The 20,484-nt window shown below is 36.9% G+C and overlaps 1 long non-coding RNA gene across 1 annotated transcript in view; it reads left to right on the forward strand.

Annotated features, from left to right (window-relative positions):
* Nucleotides 1–20,484, forward strand: part of LOC148057293 (uncharacterized) — a 41,842-nt gene that overhangs the window by 8,524 nt on the left and 12,834 nt on the right. Inside the window, exons 2-3 of the long non-coding RNA XR_015703335.1 lie at nucleotides 17,456–17,902; nucleotides 18,519–18,576. This is a non-coding gene — a long non-coding RNA (uncharacterized LOC148057293). The remainder of the gene's footprint in view (nucleotides 1–17,455; nucleotides 17,903–18,518; nucleotides 18,577–20,484) is intronic.

The raw sequence follows: 20,484 nt of genomic DNA on the forward strand, positions 1-20,484 counted from the left end.
GGGGCTACTTCAGGGGATTTTTTAAATAAAATTGAATTTTGAGGCTGAAATGCTTAGATCAAGTGACAGTTTAGGTGCAAGTGCGAAAGTTGCGCTAATTTTTTCCTGCATTTTTCAGGCGGGAGCGTTCACTTTGACATCTCCCTTTAAATTAAGTTACCACTTATTAGCAGGAAATAAGTGTGTAAATATGTACACTACCCCTGAAATTGTGGGGAAAAAATTCTGTCTTCAAGCCAGGGCGATGGGGATGGGGACCCTTTACCTTGTAATTTAAACGATTTGCCTAGCTCGCAGTGTACCTTCCAGATTACAGAAAAATTCTGCAAGCCATAATCTATTTGACCATTTAAGTGAAAGAACACAAGTTATTTAGGGGTGGAGGGTGGGGAACTGCAAGCCGGAGAAATGCAGCGATCAGAGCTTGTGGCATTCTGGCTGCGCGAAGAGGAAGTGTTGCTGTAACGGGTATTATGTTTATTTGATAAAGAAAATCAATGAAAGTGGCTGTAAAGTAGTTAGTGAGGCGTGTGTTTGGGACTCGGGTTGAATAGTGACTCCAGCGGGCTGGTCGATGAGCTCTAAGAGCTCTGGAAATCTAACCTAACCCTCAGAGTGAGCTCTCTCTCACTCAGTGCTGCACCTTCCCTAGGCTGGGAGACTTCAGTCCTTGTCTCCTCCCTCTGTCTCCTTCCTTCTCTCCCCACATCCCTCCCTCTGTCCCTCCTTCCCTCTCTCCTAGTTTTCCGCTCCTGCCTTCCTTCTTCCCATCGGCTCCAACCATTCCCTCTCCCTCTCCCAGGTTTATTTGCTCTCCCTAATCTCTCCCATTCTCATTCTCTCTCACTTTTATTCTCTCTTCCCATCTCTGTCGTAGCTGTTTCCTCCCTATCCAGCTGGTCCTCTAAGTTTTCCTGTACTCCTGGAGCCTTCCTCCTCCTCTAATTCTCCTCTTCTCCTCCCAGGTCTCTGTATTCCTAAGTTTTTTTCCAGCCTTTTTCGTATCTGTCTTCACCAGCCAAATTTATCTCTTATTTTGGATTGGTTCCCCCGGACATGTGTTATATTAGTAATTATCCCTACTCGTTTCCCCTTCACACACCCATGACGAAGAGATGAGCGCACCACTCTCTTTCCTCAGTTGGGATATTTTAAACATTGGCTAATCTTCAGTGGTGCTTTATTTTAAATCTTCTGCAGCTATTTCCCCCTTTTCTCCTGCTAATCTCCATTCCCTCTAATTTACAACAGAAATGTTTCTCCTCCTCCTTTTCATTTCCTACTTTACAATTTCCTTTGGGGTTTCTAAATAGTAGTATGTATGTCCTTTGCATTTCCCTACCTCCATGTCTTTTCGCTCTTTCTCTGCAGCTATTTTATTTACCCGGTTGCTAGAGGAATATTTCTTTCCTTAACAAGTTTATCTCCCTGTCTTCCAGCCCCAGCCTATAAAAAAGAAAGAGGGAAGAAAAAAGAAAAAAAAAGTTGAGCTTGTGGCTCTTTTCTGCGAAGTAACTTGGTTTCAAACTTCTGGTTTGGATTATGTGTCATTATCTATTTTCCCTTATCGCATCCCCCCGTTGCCCTCCCCACCCCCCCTTCGCTAATAACATCTTTAGTGTGGTCAATGTTAAATATGGCAGATCTCTGAAAAACGCTTCCTCTCCAGCTCTCTGCTGGAATTCATTACCCGCCCCACTCTCCCCACCGCGCGGTGTCTGCGGGGCCCGGTGCGCGGAGCCCCGCGGGAACCCCCGCGCCGCCGCTGCGGCCGCGGGGATGCGCAGCGGCCGCTTCCCGCTGCCGCCCCCCCCCCCCCCGCCCCTCCGCCCGCCCGCCCGCCCGCCCGTAGCCGCCGGGCAGCGCCCCCGAGCCGCGGAGCCAGCGCTATGGCAACCCCGGCGAGCCGCGCCGGGACCGGCCGCGGGCGCTGCGCTCTCCCGGGGCCCCGCCGCCCGGCGCGGAGGAGCAGCGGCGCCTCCGGCCGGGGCGGCCCGGGGCAGGAGGCCCGGGGCGGGGGGCGGGGGAGCCCGTCCGCCTCCGCGGGCCCGGCAGGTGCGAGGGCTCCGCGCCGGGAGAAGCGCGCCCCGCGCAGCTCCGCGCTGAGGGGCGCAAACTCCCACCCGCGCTGCGTGGCCTCCACTGGCGACGGCAGCATCCCCTCCGCGGGGAGGAGGTCAGCTCTCCCAGCTGGTCTACCTGCCCTCGTTTGTCTGGGGGGCAGGAGGTGGGGTTTGGGGTCTGGTTCTTCTTACTCTCCCCCCCCCCCTTTTTAATCTTTCTTTCTTTTTTTCTTTTTGGCCTTTTTCCTTATTCTGCCCTGATTGTCTGGAGCGGGATCTAGATGAGGGATCCCCCCGGCGAAGTCACTTGTGCTACTGGCTGTGACACATGCTATGTGTGTCGCCTTTGTATGGCCCTGGTTGGGCCACATGCACTTAGCCTGCAGTTTATTGCAGGATTTGCTTTTCGTGTGTCTAGTGAGTGCTGGAATAAAAAAGCATTTCAAAGGGTACTACTAGAGTTGCTGTTTCAGGCCTGCTCTGGATTTTAAATAAACCTTAACCTGAGGAAATGATTGTTCCAGGTTAAATGGCCCTACCCCATCCTTTGTTTCATTATTTGGGTTCTTCTGTTTTGTTCTTGTGACAATTCTTTTTAAGAAGCTGGAGGAAGAAATCTAATTTATTAATTTCATCCACATTGGCTGAAACATTTTCACTATTTTACATATGGCTGGAGTTACGTTTAGACTTACTTTTTCTCTGTAGGTTACACACACGAAGTGAACAGTATGGGCCCAATCCTGCCAGTCCCTTCTTGAGTGAGTAAATGTAGATCTGGCCCATTGTCAGAAACTCTCGCTACCATCAGGGCCTCCGTTTGGTGTGAAGTCTGATAAAATGGCTTTACCTGTTCCAGGCACCTGTAAGGCTACACAAAACAAATGTTGTCACCTAACTCATATAATTCTGGTTTGCTAAAAGCATGCAAATGTTTTTTGAACTAAGCCTCTAACAGTTATAACTTTCTGCTTTGTTTAAATATGCTTCGGGGAGGAACGATAGCTTTTACTTTAAACGTTTCGCCGTACTGACACAGGCACAAATGGAAATGAATATTTTAGATAGTTTCAGAGAAAATACAATCCACAAACAAGGCAAACGTTATCATCCAAAAGTCTTATTAACTAAAACCCAATGCAGAAGTGTACACTTTACGAATATTTGCCCAGGAACTTAGACTGTTAAATTCTGTCAATATCTCCATCACCCCTGAAATTATTGCTCACCTATATCCACAGTGACCCCAAATTGTCAGAGAGAAAGCCTGCCAGTTGTAAATCCACACGGGGCTACAACAGGATTGCAATTTATTATAAAGCAGAAATGTTACTGAAGGGAAAATTGGTGCCTATTCCCAAGTCCACACCTGAAAGGAACACACTTTCCAGAAATAAAGATCTTACAGAGAATTGTTTAACATTTCTTGTGAGATATCATCATCATCTCAGGTAGATTATATTTACTCTACATTCTTTTTAACCCACTATGAATGCTTTTTAAAAAATGTGTTTAAAAATAAAAGGGACTACTGAAATTCAACAACACCTTGAAAAAATTAAAATACATACTTATGTTGCAGACTTCATGCGTGACAGTACATTATAGAATAGTCAAGACAGAGAGAGACTTTTTCCTTCTTTCTCCAAAATGATCTAGCTTGGAATCATATTCTTGTTTCCCTCTGAAATGATTTTAATGAATGCAGAAATATTTTTGATATAATTTAAAAGAGGAAATGAAGGACTATTATCAAACTAAATTTAAAAGTATGTTTTAGTACTCTGAAAGACAAATATGGAATATATGTATTTTGGGGGAAATCTTGTATACGATGTGGAAAGAGCTTATTTTAAACAAGTATGTATGTACATTCCTTCAGATGACAGTGTGCACACTGTAGTTAGAGTCAGGATTTTTGATCTTTTGGTCTACTTATTTTTAACAGAAAATGATTGTAATGTAAGATATGCATAATAAAATTCAAAGACCATCAGAAATTTATTAATAATGATAAATTTAAAAATCTAAAAAGCTATTGATTGTGAAGAAGTTTTTGTAAAACACCTAATTCTAAAGAGGTGATCACATGTTTTGTTAATATTTACTCCTCAAATAAAATTTTGAATCTAAAAAGATGCTAACCTGCTTACACAATGTGGACAACTTTCTCCTTTCAGTTCATTTCTGGTGTCAGTAATAATAATGAACACAGGAAACATATTTCACTCTTTTGTCCTTAAACTCCTTTAAAATTATCTCCTCACAGAGACATCCTTAGAAATTAGAAGTACCCTAGGAATCAGTATTTCCATCAAATAATTATTTTAAAACTGAATATATGTGCCATTTTCCTTTCTTTTTCAGTAGATAGTTCTGAGGAATGATTGATAAGATAATCATCAGTAAAAAGAAGGAAACAAAAACTAATATTCAAACATGCTGTAAGGCAACAGAGAGATATTTTTACATTTATGCTAAAACATTTGGATTTTCTTTTGATAGGAAGCCTTCATAAATTATTGAATTACGCCTGATCCAGTTAATAATGAAGTTAACTACTGGCAGGTAAAATACTGTTTTTTGTGTAAGATTTATACTTTAGCCCCAAAGACACTTCATATCCCCGTTCCACATTTCTTTTGTTAACATAACATTATTTGAACTTTTATTTTGGGACTATTGTAATTAGTAAAACATACGTGCGCACGCGTGTGTATGCACAATCACACAGAAACAACTGATCTGTCCCTTTTCCACGTGAATTTATTTGTGTGTAGCTATATATTTAGATGCATATGAAGGTCTGCTCAGTTTTTGGTTTTGGCACAGTAATTAAGGTAGCAGGATTCAGATATGGTTTAATGCTGAACTTTCAAAATTTAACATTAGAGTTCCTGGTTCATCTACAACAGGATGGATACTGTGTTTATAGAGTTCATTCTTGACCTTACCTGAGTAAGTACTTTAAGTTAAAGTATGAGATGCACCTAGAGGGGTAATACATTGAGTTTAATAGGAAGACAGTTAATAACCTTTTTTCATCCTCATGCACTATCAATCATGGCTGTCACCAGTCTGCTGAATCAAAGCAAAAGTGTTCTTCACAGATGACTGATTAGAAACGCAAAATCACAAGATCCATCTTCATGGTCACTTTTATTATAGTCATTTTTAAACTGACAGCAACCTGCTCAGTTTCAGCAGACTGGGCATCACAAATAGTGTCACTCAGTGCAGCTAAGCATGAGAAGATGTTGGCTGGATTATACTTAAAAATAATTAGGCCCAAAGCCTTTTGTGGAAGCAAGAAAAAGGATTTTCTTGGTTCCAGCCCCATCTTTTCAACACCAGCAGTAGCCTACATTTTTATAGTAGGTTACTATTGGAAAATATTTTCATTCTTCCACTTCTAGTGAATTAATCAGTTTTAGGTAGCCCTTAGATACTTTTTAAAAACAATACCTTTGCTGGTAATGCGACCAGTCAGTTTTGATAGAACCACTCTTAAGCATAGGCTTAACATTACATGCTGCTATTTGTATAGTGCAGTGATGAACTGTTGGTTTCCAGCCTTCTGAGGAATATTGCAAAAGCTAATTACCTTGTTAACTAGATTTGTTTCAATAACATTGTCTCCTGTTCAAATAAACTAGTGAACAGTTCAACAGTTTAAGGTTATTTATAAACTAAATAGGCTCCAGCAAATTTAAAATCAAAATGGTATAGGAGAGAGGTAGAGGGAGAAAGAGGGAGAGAGGGAGAGAGGGAGAGACGGAACACTGACGCTGCAAGTTGTGCTGTGTTTTGGTGTGTTTCGGAAACACAGTGAAATCTACTATAAGAAAAGGTATGCAGTAATGTTAAAAAATAAGGTTTTTTTGGTAGAAATATGGTAAATATTGAATTTACATTGTGGCTTACAGTCTTCAAGCTTTACACATACTAAGATAAATTGTGTAAATTGCTATTGACTCTAAAGGGTGTTTTTCCTGTGTGAAAACTGTAGGATTGGTTCCTTAATGTAAATAAAAGCTTTTCACTCTACTTAACACTGCTTAACATGGGTAAGAAAATAATAGATTCTGATTTGGAATTTTGATTCAAGGACTGATGGAGTGAGAAGACAACCAAAACTAATTTTTAAATTAGGTAGAAGCTAAATAGACCTCCCTCAAAACTCTTCAAAATCTTTTCCCCTTTTTAAAATTTAAATTCCACTTCATCTTGTGAACACAAAATAACGCATTACACCAGCTGAGCATCATTTTAGAATTATATCTTTAGAATTCCAGTGAAATGGTGCATCTGGTTTGCCACTTAGCTTTACAACCCGAAAGGTGGTCTTATTAGTAAGCCTGATTTGTGGGGCTGTGATTCTTTTAATATGACTCAAAGGACTTCAAGCAGTGTATGTGTAAAACTTTCCTTTAAATCACGTTTGCTAACTCCAAGTGACTTCAGTGGGCTGCAGTATTGGACCTTTCTTGCAGTGCCCCTTGTAGTGCCCCTTCCCATCCTCTCTCAAACTGGAGAGCAGGACTTTGGTCAAGAAGGGCTCTTCCAAAAGGCAATGCTGTTCCTTTCCACCCTCAGACCTTACTCTCACTTTTCTCACTAGGCCACCCCCCCGCCACACACATGCCCCCCCTCCAACCCTCTCTTCCATGCCCCCAGCCCCTGTCTCTCTCTCAGTGGTGATGCACTGTTGTATACAAACATGCAAATAAACTCTCTGATAGACACACACATACACAGAAAGCATGTTACATACATGTTTTTAAAACTATACAGTGTGAATTGGCACCCAACCACTGGTTCCTAGATAGTTATGCTGACATATTTATCCCAAGCTAGTCATGCCAGGAGAATATCTTTAATTAAAGTGACTTTAATAATTTTATAATATTTCCATGTACTGCATAAATGACTGTGACACTGAAGAAGGAAAGTGGGAAGCAAAGTAGGCAGTTTCATGTCCAGTTGAGATTCACATGCACTGTAAAGAGTTTGATTTTTTTTTCCCAGTTAATGCTTATCTTAAGGACATAATTAGCATTTGAGAATATGGTCCCATGTAGAGATTCCATGTTTGTTAAAGTGGTTTTAACATGCATCTCTATTTTCAGATGAAAAATTGATACACTAATGCTGACTGACATCTGTCTAAAAATCAAAGAGGCTAAGTATGTCTGAATTTAAATTTATGAGCGTTAATCAAAAGCTAATCAAGCAGAGAAACTAACAATGTCTACTGATAAATAACACAATCACATTTTAATAATGATGCTTTTGGGGGAAGACAATGTTATTTAATTAATCTTTTTTTCCCATTAGGTATTTTTAATAGTATATTCTTAACATAAATAGCTAAGGAAACTGGACTGTAAATTATTCATGAACACCTTTGTGTGTAGTAAGGACCTATTTTAAAGAAATCCTGAGATCTGAAAGTATAAATACCTGAATTAAAGAAACAAAATAATACATTTGTTTGGGCTACAAATACTTTCAAGTATAGAGTAGAAAAGTTGTCCTTTCTCCTAAATATTCAATAGTATTAATCTACTTCCTAGGGTTTTTTCCAAGGCCAGTTACCATTTTAAAACAATACGGAAAAGGTGATCAGTATAGCTTAACTTAAGCACATCATAAATCCATGTATCTCTAATAATGAACATAAATAGGATGAGCAATAGTAAGAAATTTTGTGGTTTTTTTTCCTGTCACAATGAAAGCAGACAGAGGTAATAGTCATTAAAGATATTTTTAATTCCTTAAGAAAACAGCTACATCAACCTGACTTTGTAAACTTTTAGAATGCATATGTTGTTTTTCTGTACATGCTATATCTTCCAAAAAATGCTGTATTGCAAATTATGTGCTTGTTTACTACATCACTACACTTGTTTATCCAGAATATTTATTACCTATTAGTATGTAACACAGAGTTAACTTTAAAAGACTAGGATTTTTAGAAATAAACTTCAAATAAACTGTATTTCCAACTACAATTCTATCTATCAATCCTTGTAAGACATGACTGAAGTAAGTACTAACATCCTATCGGTTCATACTATCTTTTCACAGGAAATGTTACAGTAGAATTATTATAACACATTCAAGTACTGAACGCATATAAACATTTTGTAAGATTTCCCAAGATGTAATTAATATAATAAATAAGTAAAAGAATTTGCATCTACTTTAGTAATTACTAATGTAATTGGAAGGGAATAATAGTTAACGGGTAGTTACATCCACGGAAGACGGCAGCTGAAGGACAGCATAACTTTTATTTTAAATGAGCAGATCTACCCAAGTAAATAGACCAAACAGTATCTGGAAGATTTCTCTTTCCAAGTGCACTTATCCTAAACATGTTTAGACCCATGGAAAATAGCCCTCAAATCCTTCAACAGCAAACACAGAGCAGCAGACACAAACACTAGGAATTCCCATACCACACCTGCCTTTTTGCTGCCTGAATATGCAGCTCTTTCTGTCCTCACTGCCTTTTTTTTTTCCATTTGGTTTCTGAAATGTTCCTTGCAGAAGCTTAGAGAAGGGAAAAGGCTTTTCTATGAGCGTCAGGTTGCAATAAATGTGTGTATGTGAGTGAGAGAGAGAGTGTGTGTGTGTGTGTGCATACGAAGATGTATTAGGAAGGCTAGACTGGTCATCTTTCAGCATCTCTCTCCTACCTGGGGTTCAGAACCTCAGCTACCACTCACTGAGCTTTAAAGGGAAAAGAGCAGGGAGCAGAGGTCATGCAAAATGCTTCTATTTTTATATTCAAATTACCAACATTTAGAATAAAGCCTATTGCCCGATATCAATATTCCTAGTGGCTACCTAGTTACATAATTTTTACCTTCTCTCAAAAGCATTTTTAGATATGTGTCGGTAAGTCTAGACAACTGCTCATCAGGAGTTAAAAAGGATTCTGCATTTTTCCTTTTGCATTTTCTAAAATATCGATCGCGTATTATAAATCAGGGATTTCTGTTTTGTTGTCTTTTTTTTTTTTTTTTTTTTTGTCTTTATACTCCCAGACCTCTTTTTTTGCCTCCTGCAAAAGATAATAGCTATGAATCCTTGCAGGTTGTCTATGCATTTTTGCTTTATAAGAGCAACATGTTACAGGAAAGGTGTAAATATTTCTTTGCCAAATACAGTAAAACCAGGAATTTTTCTTCCAAAAATTAGGAACAACACCTATTTTTATCCTGCTGCCGAAAGATGCACAAGGAAATTGTAGTATAAACATCATGGATATGCTAAATACACTAAAACATGTGAATCTAATGCAGATTGAAAACAACAGAAAAGCTATCTTATTTCTCAAGTAACAGATTCAGGGATAAGCACATATACTTTGTTTTTCTTCTATCTTTTAGATATAGTCTAAATCATAGTTTAGATCATAGTCTGGTAGGCTAAAAGGAAAAGATTATTTTCATATAAATGTCCAACTAGGGTTTTAGAGCCCTGCTGTGGAATGCAAAAGGGGTAAAAAAATTCCCCCAATTTCCTTGTCCTGATGATAAAAGAATAGTTTAGGTGCTACAGTAAGGTTTTTTTTTTTAATATTTGATCTTTCTTTGTAGTTTTTATTCTAACTTAACTGTATTTAGGCCCTGTTTTCATCTTTATAAAGCACTAGGTTTTCCTTCTTTGTAAGCTATTCTCCCATAGTGCATCTTAGTTTAATTCATTTTTAGCAAAAGAAACACCCAGGTTCAATCTGGAGACCTCCTTCCAACATAATTTAGCTAGACCTTTTCTTAGTAAAGGTTTTCTGGTTTTCATTTTCACTTCATATTCTCAAATAAAAGATCCTTTGTTGTCTACCATTTGATTGGACTTAATGAAAAACACTCCATTTTAACTTAACAGTATTTCCCTTTGAATTTATTATATTTAAGGACACTGTCAAAAATCAAGCATTTAATCTCAGGTTTTTATACTTAAAATTATATTACTATCATATGGTTCAATGAGGTGATGTAAAAAGTATATTGAATAGATTTCAAAAAGAAAAGTGAAAAACTAGCCTCATTTTAATATGAAACTAAATACTATGGCTAATGTGCAGATTGGGTATGGTAGTTGACTTTAAAGACTAACATGTGACAGGGTGCCAACAGCTGAATTGTGCAGTATTGACTAAATGAGGTTCACTGATTTGTATTGAGGCTAATATCTTCTTTAAACAATTCCGTGTAAATTGTGCGTATAAAGTCATTGGAAGCTATTTCTCAGGACAGCCTCGCTGGCTAGCTACCTGCTGGAGTGAGGAAGATAATCAATAGAAAGAAATAGAGCTGAGCATGAGACTAGGAAGCTTCAGAGCAGTTAGTGCTGATAAAAGTAGATGATGTCAATATTTGGGAATAACACAACTCTAGGATAACAGACAAAAGAGAAGTGCATATGTTGTAGAGTATTCAAACAGGGGCAGAATTAATGCATAAGTGGCAGATGTTGCCCCAGGCTGCAAAAGACATTATTTATTCCAGGTATTGTTAAATTCCTAGTGAAACACCACTGCTCAATATAGTATATTAAAATTATATCTAGCAATGAGAGAGTCAGAATACTTTTTACATGAGTAGAAATTCTCAGATATAAAGAAGCTGATGCACTCTATTGATACAGAGCATTTTCCACACATCTCCTTGACCTTGTAAGAGAGAGCCTCTGTCAGAAACGAATACTGCAAAAACAGTGCTCAGTGCTCTCTAATTAAATAAATATTTGGAATTAATATTTAAAATATTAACAAAACCAAAACGGAACAGCATAGTTTGGCAGAAATCAATTCTTTACTTGTAAAAATGTAGACATCCCTGAGTCCACCCTCTTCCCCCCCTTTTTTGTGTTTAAAGATTATTGAAACAGAAAATTCCCAATGCTCATTCAGAATTATAATATGGTGAATGCTTTTAGCCATGGTGTCCTTATTGGTAGTGAAGTCTTGGTATATTTTTGCTAATTTAATAGTAGAAATCAGTTTTCCTCTTGCTGTCAGGCGATGAATTTTTGTTCTTCTATGCTGATCTTTCTGTTGATGTATTATGACATAGTCTGTCAACATGAACAGATATGTGAAAGGGAGATTGGGTGACTGAGACATGCAACCTGAATATGGCTCCTCTTGAATTTTAAGCATATTATCATGTTTGGATACAGTCAGTAGAAATGTAGGATTTTTTTTTTTTTTCTAAAGAAAGCTATTATTTTGATGTAATTTAAGCAAAAGCAAAACAGGTGGACTATGACAAGGTCCTAAAAGCAGAATGAATGAGGTAACTCCAAAACATATGCATGAGAGCTTAAAAAGCTTTCACGTCGAAGTTAATAGCCCTTTAAAACTAGCATTTGCAAAGCACAAAAGTTTTTGTGTAAGAAGAACCAATCCAGGCTTATCTGATTATTAAATATTGCTATCGTTTTTTTAAAAATTAAATAATTCCACAAGCTTTACATGGTTTTGTTGTCACAGATGTTTTTATTGTTTGGTGTTAGATATCTGGATTACATCAAGTAGGTGATTACTATGTCAGCTAAAAAGGTCAAGTTCCATACTTTTTATTTCAAACCATCATAAAGAAACTGTTCTATAATGACACACATGTCTATACTGTAGATCTCGCCATACTCTCTTTAAAAAAAGCTTCTGTCTGACACATGGATTAACAAGAAAAAATTTAATGTTTTGGTAGTTATTACATTGTCAATATTCATGCATAAGAGAAATACTTGTGTACTGAAATAATGAACTTTTTCACAGCAAATTTCTTGTTAAAATATCAGATTTAATCACTAAATATACAATTTATAGCACTAAAAGTTGTTATTATTAGAGTGATGTGCCATAAAAGCCTTCTTATTAATTTTTTTTTCAGATTGGTGTTCTTTAGTTGTCATACGTGCCATCATTCCCTCTTAAAATTACAGGAATATATAAGATTCCTGTTTAACACTTAGCTTTAAAGAAATCTTCATTTCAAATAAAGCATGCATTTTGATTTGGGACATAGTAAAAAAAAAATCTTTAAAGATATATACATCAACTAATTTGTTAATCTTGTGCCACTTTTAGCATTTGTCACACATATAGACCAGGAAATTGACTCCATCTCATTCTAGCTCTGTGTTGAATTAAAAACCTCTACTGCAAAGAAGAGCATGATGTGGGGAAAGAATAAATTTAGTTCTTTCTTTAGTAATGCACATATATTTCCATACATTTCACATCCTAAGGGAGCCTGTGAACGCATTCAATAAATACAAAACTGTAATTCCAGGAAAAGGAAATTTTTATATTACAAATTTCACATAGTACTTTATTCTTAAAAGATCTGAAATTATAAATGTCATTATGTTTTTTATTCTTTTATAAAAAACAGGATATAGAAAAAAATGAAGGCACTGGATTTTAGGGTCATCAGAATTTCTGAGAGTATTAGATGGTTTAGAATAAAAAAAAAATATATTCGACAATGGCACTTGAAAATTAAGAAAATATTAGCTATGTCCAGCCAAACTAGTTCTACCTTACATACCCTAAAATCAAAATCATATATGTAAGCATTTATATGGAACAATTGCCTATCTTCACCTTATATATTAAGGTCAGTGAAAAGAGCAGTTTATGGATAAAGGGCAATAATAAAGAGGTAGCCTTTAAACATGATTAGTTGGTGTCTATTAAAGATGTGTTAAAATGAAATATATACTGCAGGTGAAGGAAATTACTAACTCCTACTAGGATGATAGACTTGCTATATGTGTATTTCACTATACCTTTAAAATATTTGTGAATTTGACTGCATTCTGAGGAGACAGAGCAATGTGTTAGATTTATGAGGGTCTGACGGAAACAGGGCTAGGAAAGATTATGGCATACTTGTTTAGAAAAACTGAGAACTGAAGGTTCCTGATTTACACTGACATATATCTAGATGAAACTATAGTTTGCAAATTGCCTAGAGGAGCTATCTTTTATTAAGTGGTGGGTACAGAAATGTACATATCTATTCTAAAACAGTCTAGGAATACTGATGCTATATTTGCAAATACAGTTTTAATGTTTTTAGATTTTCTTAAATCTTTTCATTTTTATGGTCACCTCACCCAACCCTATTCTGAACGCCCGTGCCTACTGAACAAGCCTTATGGTTAGAGAAGTTTTGTTGCATTATTTTGAATTCTTGGGACAGCGGTGTGCTGAAATGCTCTCTGCATTGCAGGACTAGGAGAGATCAAACTGTAGCTTAGGCACTTTTTACCTTTTTCAACAGACTACCAATATATTTGACACATTCTATGTCTTCACAGTTAGAAAAAGGAAAGAGGGTGTTATGATTCCCAACTTTCACAATTAATGCATTTCCAAAGGCTTTCAACTTTGATACTATGTTTTGATGCCATTACATATGTTTATTTTGAAATTAGACAAGGAGTAACAGATAAGGCATGCGGTTTTACCAAGCACTGTAAGATTACTTGCAAAAAAAACCCGAAAGACTGGTAGTTTCCCCACTCAGGTCAACTTTGCTTGTTTTATTCCAACTGATACAAGGTAGGTCACTTGTCTAGGGTGGGGGAGCAGGCTGGCTTTGCACTATTATTTTCGGTACATTAACTTCCTCTTTCTTTAGGAGCTGTTACTTTTTAATCTTATTTTAAATCATTATTATCATAGCGAAAATCTGTATTAGTCAGTACAATTCCACTTTCATAATTCACATTTTATTAATGCAATTAAAATTGGTATTTACTGATGCTTCAGGAACAAAATTATGAATTTAATATCAATTTAACAATGGATGATGTTATGCATTCTAGTTCTGTCAGCATATTTTCAAGCCAGGTGAATGCATTATACAAATATTAGGCAATATTTTACATAATAATCTACCTATTAGGTGGGAAGTTTTGTCAGGCTCATAGGTACACTCGGTCACCAATTATATATAGAAAATGTTTTTTTTTTTCCACACGTAGATGTGGAAACAGGATTAAAATATCAGCACTTTTAAAGATTTCACTGGCTTCTAATAACATAATAAGCACTATCTGTTAGTGTAAGCTTTTGGTTGGCAACAGAGAACACGAAGTTTATGATCTGACAACTATTTATACTTTCATTATGAATATATGTTCAGTGCATTGATAACTTTACCAAAGGCTTTCTGTGTTATAATATTATATGAAGAGATGTACATCTGTGATAAGGAACGTGCACCAAGCCATTTTTGTCAGTAGCTAGCATAGTTTTCTTAAATCATTAACTCATCAGATCAGGGCAGGGATGCCTGGATCTTTCTGGATGTTTGGATAGTGCCTAGCATAATATAATGTGTACTAGAATATAAGGAAATAATTGGCACTTGTTAGTTATAAGCAGCACTTGTTAGCATAGGCTTTCTAGCATGCCAACAAGCAATTAACCTCAGCATCAGTCAATCACCTTTTCCTAGTTAACTTGCATTACACTTTGAGGACAGCTGCCATCTTCTTATGGAAAAATACATGTAACTATGCCCCTAACTGTCATGCGAGTTTTAGACCAGTGTAACTTTATTCTATTCAAAAGAGTTAGAGCTTTCTAAACAGGAGGCTAATCAAGAAAATTATTTTTATTCCATGACTGTAAATTAGGAGTAAGTGCACTTAATTAATTGGAACTACATCTGTGTAAAACTGTGGCACTGAAATCAGAATCAATCTTTTCTTTCTGTACCTAAGAGGTGAAAGTGTAGTACTGTACATAAGTCAATCAAAGTAATGATGTTGCTTGGCAATGTAAATGCAAAAGAGTAGATTGCTGATGCCAAGAAATTTGCACCCATGTATTGCACCTGTCAGTGAACGGGAGGTTGCACTGCAACTGCAGTGCAGTGTGGAATTAATGCCCTAATTAGAGACTTCTTCATCTCTATTAGATATGCCCGATCAGAAAATATGGCGAGGTTATTTATCAGCTCATCATTGCTATGGGTGGTAGGAGCAGCTGGTTTTGCTCTTTTTCATTTTGTTTTTCTAAGACATAGTAAATACTTTCAATCCATTTTTTATAGGAATAGATGACCAGAAGAGAGCTTATGTGTGTTATTTGTGTAGATCAGATAGGTTGACGGTGTGTTAATGTAACTGTTTTTTCCCATTTCCCTACATGTAAGAGCGATTTTCATGGAAGAAAGGTATGGACGAACTGAACTGTGATTTAAAGCAGATCATTTTATTCCAATAGCAGGAAGCAACTTCCATAAATGACAACTTCTTTTTTTTTTTTTATTTTGATAACTCCAGTGAAATACAGAGATGACACCTGTATGAAGCATTATTTTTAGAAAGAGGGACTGGGACACTTCTTCTCCCCTGACTATCGAAATGACATATAAATATCATTTCTTTTACTTTTTCTGTGAGTTTTGTGACTTGTGCCTTGGTGTGTGACTGCAATGTGCATTTTTTGTTGACAGATGTGAATAAGGTATAGAGAGTACTAAATAAAAGTGTGCCTGGTCCAAATAAGGAGCAGTATCCAGGATAACTTAGGCAAAAAGAAAGAAAAGGAAAAAGTGGATTCACTGTAAACTTATTTCTTCCTGGTCAGTCCATTTGGGAATAAACAGATCACCACGGAGTATTTTTATAGTGAGTGATGGAAACAAAAAAGGAGAAAGTTGAGGCCTGTAAAGTATTTTCACACTGCTCTTAAGAGTTTTACATACTCAATTCTGAATAAATAAATCTTTCAATTATGTATTGGAGCCTGTCCAGTGCAGGTACGAAAACCATAAAATAGGAGTCTCTTTTTTGCTTCCCAGAAGTTTAGTTATTATTGCTTGAAATTCTCCATCTTTCACAGTCAGAAATTCTTTTGGGGATGTTTAAAGAGTGGACTTTTTAGTGGATTTTTTTGGTGTTCTTTTCAAATAATCACTGTGGAAATCATCCTGAGGCATATTCTGATCTCAAGTCACTTTACACTAGATTAAGTCACCCTGTAAAGTTCTTACTACTAGTTGGGCATTACCTTAGTGGTGTTAGTCGCTTTTCAAATATAAAATCATCTATTTGTGAAACAGTCCTATGGAAGCAAAATATGTTTAATTTGATCCTTGCTAATACGTTTTCTTCCAACTGTGGTAGCTAAAAATTACAATTTTCATCTTGCCCTAAGCTTCTGACTACTTTTCTTGGTACCAGAATTTACATTCCCTAAGCTGCTCATGAGTGCAATCCCTAGCCTCTTTGCTGAGTTACTACTTAAATTAGTTGGGTTCACCCTGATTGAGTTGGGTTAGAGAGTAACTATATGAGCAGCTTCACTGGCAGCTCTGAAGGAGCAGCAACCTTCATCTGGGGTGTGACATTTAGTTAGAACAGACTGAAACTGCTTCTTTTGCAGCTAGCACAGTTATGGTCAGAAAGCATAGTAAAGCTACAAGAATATGAAGCATTCCCTCATGCCAATGCAGACATAAAAGAAGATTCTGTACTTAATGCAGAATCATGATAGAACTTTTTTTTTTTTTAAATGTTAAGTAAACTTCATGGTGCAACTGCAGTACAATAGGAAGGTATATGGAGCGCGTTGTTGTGTATAACTATTACATGCCCCAAGATAGCAAATTGGTTTGAGCTATATTTCTGCTTAAAATATTATACACACTATTGAAAACAGTTCTTGAAGGGAAGCTGGATTATTTAGATTAAAATATTTTTTCAGTAGTGTGAATAAATATGTAAGAACATGAAGAAAATTGAGAGGAAGTAGAACCATGTGAAGCAGAAGGAAGTGTCCTCAGTGGTAAAGACAAGGAGAGAAAATGTTACGTTTTGGTATAAAACATGTTTCCTCGTAGTACTTCTGCTGAAATCAGAATGATGGAGTGGACTAATAATGATGATTATCAGTTATATAAACTCATAATGCAAACTCATAGTGTGTTGTGAGCCTAGCAAATTTGTTAACTTTGTCTTTTTAGACTAACTGATGCTTTTACTCATATTTAAAGATGGTAGATATACAGAGAGAATAGGATAATTCTTTCGTTGTTCTGCCTCAGTAACAGTTCTGTTGCATTTTTGCCTAGGGAGTTAGAGAGTAGTTTTGGTCATTTAATTCCTATCTTCAGCATGTCCATGCAGTGCAACACATTTTTGTCTCTTGGTTATTAAGACTGGCCATAAAAATCCATTTTAAATGGTGACTTAAGAAATGCATCCTTGTCAATAAACATGAATTTGTAGCCTGAGCCATCTTTGATGATTAAAATATATGGTTGCATAACATAAAATGGTATTAATTATTCAGTCTAAGTGCTCTGTTCTGATATTTTTGTACTTATACACACGTTTTCTTTTCCTAGGTACCTTTTTAATGCTGAAATGGGCATACTAATTGTGAACTGTGTGGTAAGAAGCTCCTTCTAAAATATGCAGTAACTTATTTCCTGGAATTTAACAGGCTGTGTACTTTAAAGCTTCTTTTGCCTGTAATCACGTGAACAAACCTGCAAGTCATATTGCCAGCTCAAGATTCAGCACAGTAACAGCAGCGCTGAAGCAGCCCCCACCATTGGGCAAGGTACAGAAAGGAGCTGGTGACCTGCGACGGGACGAGAGACCTCACTTACCAGGATTTGCTCACAGTTATGCTGCTGGCAACTGACATTTCCATTTTACTCAAAGCTTCTACATCTGTGTCATCAGACAAAGCCCCATGAGTGGTGGCAGAGCAAACTGTAGCCTTCATTTTCAAGTTCGAAGAGGAAAATTTATTTACATGTCTAAATCCCAGAACCTGCTCTTCAGAGGTCACTCTTTGTTACCTGCTGCTTTAAACAATTAAGGTTTCCAAAAGCTCTATAAAGAAATGGGGCATAATTTGGGGCAGAAAAGTCTTATTGTTTTCATTTTGTTTAGTTTGGTTTTTATTGTATCATCTGATTTTTGTCCTACCAGAGGAACATGGAAGATAGGATGTTTCTGTCATTGCTTACAATGAATGACTGCTTAAAGAGACTGTCAGAGTTTGCAAGACAAATCTCTGACCCTCCTTAAGATTGCTATAATCTGAAAAAGAATGTTTTTTAATTGGTTAGGAGTTCAGAGTTTATTTTGTAAGGAAAATTATTGATTCATGAGATGGCTACTTCTTTACTGTTTTATCACACTCTCAGCTCAGTATTTCTTATATTCTTTCAGTTATGAATTTAGGCAAATGTTTAGCTATGTGTTTTAATGTTTCACTGTTTTGTTTTGGTTTTTTTCTGTTTTAGACATGTTTTCCTGAATCAGATCCTCGAATTTAGTGACAATTAGTACAATTTCCAGAAACGTATTGTCATCAGTAAGAGTGCTGTGTACCAAGATGTGTGAATGTAGACGTTAAGGGCGAGCACAAATAATGACTTTTTTTTCTGTTCACAGAGGAAGCACTAAGAAGTCAAGGTTATTCAACAGAAATGAATAAATGAAGCCTGGAAAGGTATTTATTTTCCAAACTGCAAGAGGATCTCAGAAACAATAAGGATAACATAAGAACAAAACTCTAAAGAAATTTCTTAATTTTCTTAATTGGAAATGAAGAAAAAAAAGCATTTAATAATGAAAAAATCTTCAGGCAGGGAAAAAAAGAGTTGTCTGACACAGTGTTTAGGGTAGATTGAAGGAATCATTCCAGGGGCTGTTCTTTGCTGCTATTGCAGAAGTGTGTAGGGTATTTAATCTATCTTATTTGCCCTGTCTGTAAATAGAAGATGATAATGCCCACTTCTGTCTAGTGTTGTGCAATCTAGATATTTCGCAGTGCAACAGAAAAGTGTTTCATAGCGTACTTAAAAACTGCCTGTTAGATGTCATGCTTTTGAGATAAAAGACAGTTTGGGCTACACATCCTGTAAGAGCTGGTTCCTTAAGGTGGTGGTGGCAACTTTAAGGTTTTGTCGGGTGGGTTTTTTTTGTTTTGTTTTGTTTTGTTTTGTTTTGTTTTGTTTTGTTTTGTTTTGTTTTGTTTTGTTTTGTTTTGTTTTTAACTGTTTAATGGACTGATTTTTGGTATCATCTCTGGAATATGCAGGTCTCTGGAGACTGATAGAAGGGAGGATTTCTGCGAATAAAAAAGCCTTCTTTAGGTGATCCCATGACTGGCAGAATTCTGCCATCCTCACAAAAACATACTTAACATTAGCATGGGCCATGTTTCGTATTTCAGCTACTAAATTTTCAGTGACATCTTTGTCTGGCTAACATCTCAAGGCTGTTTGTTAAAATATATCACTGGAAGACCCCTTACCTTTAGACCAATTGAGATTGGGTTATACCATGGTATGAAAAGTAATATAGAAATGCCATGGCTTTTCCCATTAAATAAGCAGGCTGATTTCATTAGTATTTCTTGAAAGAATAAGACAAAAAAAGACTTGGATTGTTGTGAATCTCCTGTAGAGAATTTTGGTGACAGAACTGTCGCCATATGGCTGTACATACTTTGTGCTACATGAAAGGAAATTAGCGGGAAATTAGTGGAACTTGTAGGAAACCTATATGAAAGTAAAATATAACAAGCAAACAGTCTCTCCACAGATTATACTGGCAGTACTGATGATGTCTACTCTGACAACAAGCATGGAGTGTGCTCAGGGTGGTGTGCCTCCTGACCCCCACTCTGTGTTGCCGTCCAGTAGCTCTGCTCAAGACTGAGCTGTTGGGTCTGCTGACAGCCTGGATTGTTTAACACATCTGTCTTAGCAACAGGTGATCTCAGGGCTGTCCTAGGACACGTGACATTGCCAGAAAGGTGAGTGGCTGGTTGTCACTGCAGAGCTATGCAAGGGAATTGTGTGCACTTGAGATTTCTTCTCTTGCATATCCTAAACTATGCCCTAGGCTTGACCCTGAGTGTAGCTTTATGCTCTCGCAACCAGCCTTGAAATGTGTTCTGGCCTTGAGCACAGGTCCAAGTTTATAAGGTTAGAGACATTAAAAAAAATTTCTTTCTTGTTTGAAACTTTTGGCATTTAGGGTAAGAAGATAATTAACTAATCAAATACAGAATCAAAATGGTTCATCAGAACATCAAAATTAGGAATGCAACATTTTGCTTTTCAGATTATCAGTGAAGTGACAAAGATGTCTCTTACCTGTTGCTTTGCCAGTGGTAGGCACCAGCTCACAGCTGAAGCGCAGGTGTATGAAATGCCTGTCACATCACTGGCACATGCTCACTGGATGCCATCAAAGGTATCAGGCCCTACTAAAAAATAAGAAACCATAATTATTATATGATACAAAGGGATGTGTTAGGGCTGTTGATAAATTAAAGATTGAAATAGAGATTAACCCTTGAGAATAATCTTTCATCTATTATCTGTCTTTAATTAAATCCAGAGTGGCT

The sequence above is a fragment of the Nipponia nippon genome, unplaced genomic scaffold (assembly GCF_047370975.1).
Source record: "Nipponia nippon isolate SJK-2023a ecotype South Korea unplaced genomic scaffold, ASM4737097v1 scaffold_1, whole genome shotgun sequence".
Taxonomy (NCBI): domain Eukaryota; kingdom Metazoa; phylum Chordata; class Aves; order Pelecaniformes; family Threskiornithidae; genus Nipponia; species Nipponia nippon.